Here is a 6,787-nt window from a genome sequence, read left to right as displayed (position 1 = left end):
ATGTTTATGGCTTTATCTTATAGAACTCAAGGTCTCCGTGCTGGGAAAACAGGTTTTGCAGCTGTTTGAGCTAAGATTTCCAAGTTATTCACATAATGAAAACCTATACTTTGTTTCGGTCGAGTTCCCCATTCAAATGCATGTAACAGTGAGAAACGCACTGTCTTGGCGAAAGAAAGCGTTTTTGTACAACTTCATAGAAATAGCTGTAACTTTTGATAGAAGACTCAAACAAACATGTTTATGGCTTTATCTTATAGAACTCAAGGTCTCCGTGCTGGGAAAACAGGTTTTGCAGCTGTTTGAGCTAAGATTTCCAAGTTATTCACATAATGAAAACTTATACTTTGTTTCGGTCGAGTTCCCCATTCAAATGCATGTAACAGTGAGAAACGCACTGTCTTGGCGAAAGAAAGCGTTTTTGTACAACTTCATATAAATAGCTGTAACTTTTGATAGAAGACTCAAACAAACATGTTTATGGCTTTATCTTATAGAACTCAAGGTTCCCGTGCTGGGAAAACAGGTTTTGCAGCTGTTTGAGCTAAGATTTCCAAGTTATTCACATAATGAAAACTTATACTTTGTTTCGGTCGAGTTCCCCATTCAAATGCATGTAACAGTGAGAAACGCACTGTCTTGGCGAAAGAAAGCGTTTTTGTACAACTTCATAGAAATAGCTGTAACTTTTGATAGAAGACTCGGATACACATGTTTATGGCTTTATCTTATAGAACTCAAGGTCTCCGTGCTGGGAAAACAGGTTTTGCAGCTGTTTGAGCTAAGATTTCCAAGTTATTCACATAATGAAAACCTATACTTTGTTTCGGTCGAGTTCCCCATTCAAATGCATGTAACAGTGAGAAACGCACTGTCTTGGCGAAAGAAAGCGTTTTTGTACAACTTCATAGAAATAGCTGTAACTTTTGATAGAAGACTCAAACAAACATGTTTATGGCTTTATCTTATAGAACTCAAGGTCTCCGTGCTGGGCAAACAGGTTTTGCAGCTGTTTGAGCTAAGATTTCCAAGTTATTCACATAATGAAAACTTATACTTTGTTTCGGTCGAGTTCCCCTTTCAAATGCATGTAACAGTGAGAAACGCACTGTCTTGGCGAAAGAAAGCGTTTTTGTACAACTTCATAGAAATAGCTGTAACTTTTGATAGAAGACTCGGATACACATGTTTATGGCTTTATCTTATAGAACTCAAGGTCTCCGTGCTGGGCAAACAGGTTTTGCAGCTGTTTGAGCTAAGATTTCCAAGTTATTCACATAATGAAAACTTATACTTTGTTTCGGTCGAGTTCCCCATTCAAATGCATGTAACAGTGAGAAACGCACTGTCTTGGCGAAAGAAAGCGTTTTTGTACAACTTCATAGAAATAGCTGTAACTTTTGATAGAAGACTCAAACAAACATGTTTATGGCTTTATCTTATAGAACTCAAGGTCTCCGTGCTGGGAAAACAGGTTTTGCAGCTGTTTGAGCTAAGATTTCCAAGTTATTCACATAATGAAAACCTATACTTTGTTTCGGTCGAGTTCCCCATTCAAATGCATGTAACAGTGAGAAACGCACTGTCTTGGCGAAAGAAAGCGTTTTTGTACAACTTCATAGAAATAGCTGTAACTTTTGATAGAAGACTCAAACAAACATGTTTATGGCTTTATCTTATAGAACTCAAGGTCTCCGTGCTGGGAAAACAGGTTTTGCAGCTGTTTGAGCTAAGATTTCCAAGTTATTCACATAATGAAAACTTATACTTTGTTTCGGTCGAGTTCCCCATTCAAATGCATGTAACAGTGAGAAACGCACTGTCTTGGCGAAAGAAAGCGTTTTTGTACAACTTCATATAAATAGCTGTAACTTTTGATAGAAGACTCAAACAAACATGTTTATGGCTTTATCTTATAGAACTCAAGGTTCCCGTGCTGGGAAAACAGGTTTTGCAGCTGTTTGAGCTAAGATTTCCAAGTTATTCACATAATGAAAACTTATACTTTGTTTCGGTCGAGTTCCCCATTCAAATGCATGTAACAGTGAGAAACGCACTGTCTTGGCGAAAGAAAGCGTTTTTGTACAACTTCATAGAAATAGCTGTAACTTTTGATAGAAGACTCGGATACACATGTTTATGGCTTTATCTTATAGAACTCAAGGTCTCCGTGCTGGGCAAACAGGTTTTGCAGCTGTTTGAGCTAAGATTTCCAAGTTATTCACATAATGAAAACTTATACTTTGTTTCGGTCGAGTTCCCCATTCAAATGCATGTAACAGTGAGAAACGCACTGTCTTGGCGAAAGAAAGCGTTTTTGTACAACTTCATAGAAATAGCTGTAACTTTTGATAGAAGACTCGGATACACATGTTTATGGCTTTATCTTATAGAACTCAAGGTCTCCGTGCTGGGCAAACAGGTTTTGCAGCTGTTTGAGCTAAGATTTCCAAGTTATTCACATAATGAAAACCTATACTTTGTTTCGGTCGAGTTCCCCATTCAAATGCATGTAACAGTGAGAAACGCACTGTCTTGGCGAAAGAAAGCGTTTTTGTACAACTTCATATGAATAGCTGTAACTTTTGATAGAAGACTCGGATACACATGTTTATGGCTTTATCTTATAGAACTCAAGGTTTCCGTGCTGGGAAAACAGGTTTTGCAGCTGTTTGAGCTAAGATTTCCAAGTTATTCACATAATGAAAACTTATACTTTGTTTCGGTCGAGTTCCCCTTTCAAATGCATGTAACAGTGAGAAACGCACTGTCTTGGCGAAAGAAAGCGTTTTTGTACAACTTCATAGAAATAGCTGTAACTTTTGATAGAAGACTCGGATACACATGTTTATGGCTTTATCTTATAGAACTCAAGGTCTCCGTGCTGGGCAAACAGGTTTTGCAGCTGTTTGAGCTAAGATTTCCAAGTTATTCACATAATGAAAACTTATACTTTGTTTCGGTCGAGTTCCCCATTCAAATGCATGTAACAGTGAGAAACGCACTGTCTTGGCGAAAGAAAGCGTTTTTGTACAACTTCATAGAAATAGCTGTAACTTTTGATAGAAGACTCAAACAAACATGTTTATGGCTTTATCTTATAGAACTCAAGGTCTCCGTGCTGGGAAAACAGGTTTTGCAGCTGTTTGAGCTAAGATTTCCAAGTTATTCACATAATGAAAACCTATACTTTGTTTCGGTCGAGTTCCCCATTCAAATGCATGTAACAGTGAGAAACGCACTGTCTTGGCGAAAGAAAGCGTTTTTGTACAACTTCATAGAAATAGCTGTAACTTTTGATAGAAGACTCAAACAAACATGTTTATGGCTTTATCTTATAGAACTCAAGGTCTCCGTGCTGGGAAAACAGGTTTTGCAGCTGTTTGAGCTAAGATTTCCAAGTTATTCACATAATGAAAACTTATACTTTGTTTCGGTCGAGTTCCCCATTCAAATGCATGTAACAGTGAGAAACGCACTGTCTTGGCGAAAGAAAGCGTTTTTGTACAACTTCATATAAATAGCTGTAACTTTTGATAGAAGACTCAAACAAACATGTTTATGGCTTTATCTTATAGAACTCAAGGTTCCCGTGCTGGGAAAACAGGTTTTGCAGCTGTTTGAGCTAAGATTTCCAAGTTATTCACATAATGAAAACTTATACTTTGTTTCGGTCGAGTTCCCCATTCAAATGCATGTAACAGTGAGAAACGCACTGTCTTGGCGAAAGAAAGCGTTTTTGTACAACTTCATAGAAATAGCTGTAACTTTTGATAGAAGACTCGGATACACATGTTTATGGCTTTATCTTATAGAACTCAAGGTCTCCGTGCTGGGCAAACAGGTTTTGCAGCTGTTTGAGCTAAGATTTCCAAGTTATTCACATAATGAAAACTTATACTTTGTTTCGGTCGAGTTCCCCATTCAAATGCATGTAACAGTGAGAAACGCACTGTCTTGGCGAAAGAAAGCGTTTTTGTACAACTTCATAGAAATAGCTGTAACTTTTGATAGAAGACTCGGATACACATGTTTATGGCTTTATCTTATAGAACTCAAGGTCTCCGTGCTGGGCAAACAGGTTTTGCAGCTGTTTGAGCTAAGATTTCCAAGTTATTCACATAATGAAAACCTATACTTTGTTTCGGTCGAGTTCCCCATTCAAATGCATGTAACAGTGAGAAACGCACTGTCTTGGCGAAAGAAAGCGTTTTTGTACAACTTCATATGAATAGCTGTAACTTTTGATAGAAGACTCGGATACACATGTTTATGGCTTTATCTTATAGAACTCAAGGTTTCCGTGCTGGGAAAACAGGTTTTGCAGCTGTTTGAGCTAAGATTTCCAAGTTATTCACATAATGAAAACTTATACTTTGTTTCGGTCGAGTTCCCCATTCAAATGCATGTAACAGTGAGAAACGCACTGTCTTGGCGAAAGAAAGCGTTTTTGTACAACTTCATAGAAATAGCTGTAACTTTTGATAGAAGACTCGGATACACATGTTTATGGCTTTATCTTATAGAACTCAAGGTCTCCGTGCTGGGAAAACAGGTTTTGCAGCTGTTTGAGCTAAGATTTCCAAGTTATTCACATAATGAAAACTTATACTTTGTTTCGGTCGAGTTCCCCATTCAAATGCATGTAACAGTGAGAAACGCACTGTCTTGGCGAAAGAAAGCGTTTTTGTACAACTTCATATAAATAGCTGTAACTTTTGATAGAAGACTCAAACAAACATGTTTATGGCTTTATCTTATAGAACTCAAGGTTCCCGTGCTGGGAAAACAGGTTTTGCAGCTGTTTGAGCTAAGATTTCCAAGTTATTCACATAATGAAAACTTATACTTTGTTTCGGTCGAGTTCCCCATTCAAATGCATGTAACAGTGAGAAACGCACTGTCTTGGCGAAAGAAAGCGTTTTTGTACAACTTCATAGAAATAGCTGTAACTTTTGATAGAAGACTCGGATACACATGTTTATGGCTTTATCTTATAGAACTCAAGGTTTCCGTGCTGGGAAAACAGGTTTTGCAGCTGTTTGAGCTAAGATTTCCAAGTTATTCACATAATGAAAACTTATACTTTGTTTCGGTCGAGTTCCCCATTCAAATGCATGTAACAGTGAGAAACGCACTGTCTTCGCGAAAGAAAGCGTTTTTGTACAACTTCATAGAAATAGCTGTAACTTTTGATAGAAGACTCGGATACACATGTTTATGGCTTTATCTTATAGAACTCAAGGTCTCCGTGCTGGGCAAACAGGTTTTGCAGCTGTTTGAGCTAAGATTTCCAAGTTATTCACATAATGAAAACCTATACTTTGTTTCGGTCGAGTTCCCCATTCAAAATGCATGTAACAGTGAGAAACGCACTGTCTTGGCGAAAGAAAGCGTTTTTGTACAACTTCATAGAAATAGCTGTAACTTTTGATAGAAGACTCAAACAAACATGTTTATGGCTTTATCTTATAGAACTCAAGGTCTCCGTGCTGGGAAAACAGGTTTTGCAGCTGTTTGAGCTAAGATTTCCAAGTTATTCACATAATGAAAACTTATACTTTGTTTCGGTCGAGTTCCCCATTCAAATGCATGTAACAGTGAGAAACGCACTGTCTTGGCGAAAGAAAGCGTTTTTGTACAACTTCATATAAATAGCTGTAACTTTTGATAGAAGACTCAAACAAACATGTTTATGGCTTTATCTTATAGAACTCAAGGTCTCCGTGCTGGGAAAACAGGTTTTGCAGCTGTTTGAGCTAAGATTTCCAAGTTATTCACATAATGAAAACTTATACTTTGTTTCGGTCGAGTTCCCCTTTCAAATGCATGTAACAGTGAGAAACGCACTGTCTTGGCGAAAGAAAGCGTTTTTGTACAACTTCATAGAAATAGCTGTAACTTTTGATAGAAGACTCGGATACACATGTTTATGGCTTTATCTTATAGAACTCAAGGTCTCCGTGCTGGGCAAACAGGTTTTGCAGCTGTTTGAGCTAAGATTTCCAAGTTATTCACATAATGAAAACTTATACTTTGTTTCGGTCGAGTTCCCCATTCAAATGCATGTAACAGTGAGAAACGCACTGTCTTGGCGAAAGAAAGCGTTTTTGTACAACTTCATAGAAATAGCTGTAACTTTTGATAGAAGACTCAAACAAACATGTTTATGGCTTTATCTTATAGAACTCAAGGTCTCCGTGCTGGGAAAACAGGTTTTGCAGCTGTTTGAGCTAAGATTTCCAAGTTATTCACATAATGAAAACCTATACTTTGTTTCGGTCGAGTTCCCCATTCAAATGCATGTAACAGTGAGAAACGCACTGTCTTGGCGAAAGAAAGCGTTTTTGTACAACTTCATAGAAATAGCTGTAACTTTTGATAGAAGACTCAAACAAACATGTTTATGGCTTTATCTTATAGAACTCAAGGTCTCCGTGCTGGGAAAACAGGTTTTGCAGCTGTTTGAGCTAAGATTTCCAAGTTATTCACATAATGAAAACTTATACTTTGTTTCGGTCGAGTTCCCCATTCAAATGCATGTAACAGTGAGAAACGCACTGTCTTGGCGAAAGAAAGCGTTTTTGTACAACTTCATAGAAATAGCTGTAACTTTTGATAGAAGACTCGGATACACATGTTTATGGCTTTATCTTATAGAACTCAAGGTCTCCGTGCTGGGAAAACAGGTTTTGCAGCTGTTTGAGCTAAGATTTCCAAGTTATTCACATAATGAAAACTTATACTTTGTTTCGGTCGAGTTCCCCATTCAAATGCATGTAACAGT

This window comes from Diplotaxodon limnothrissa, linkage group LG13, assembly GCF_057381915.1.
Source record: "Diplotaxodon limnothrissa isolate DT_005_m linkage group LG13, D_limnothrissa_male_GT1.1, whole genome shotgun sequence".
NCBI lineage: Eukaryota > Metazoa > Chordata > Actinopteri > Cichliformes > Cichlidae > Diplotaxodon > Diplotaxodon limnothrissa.
This window is presented reverse-complemented; position numbering follows the sequence as displayed.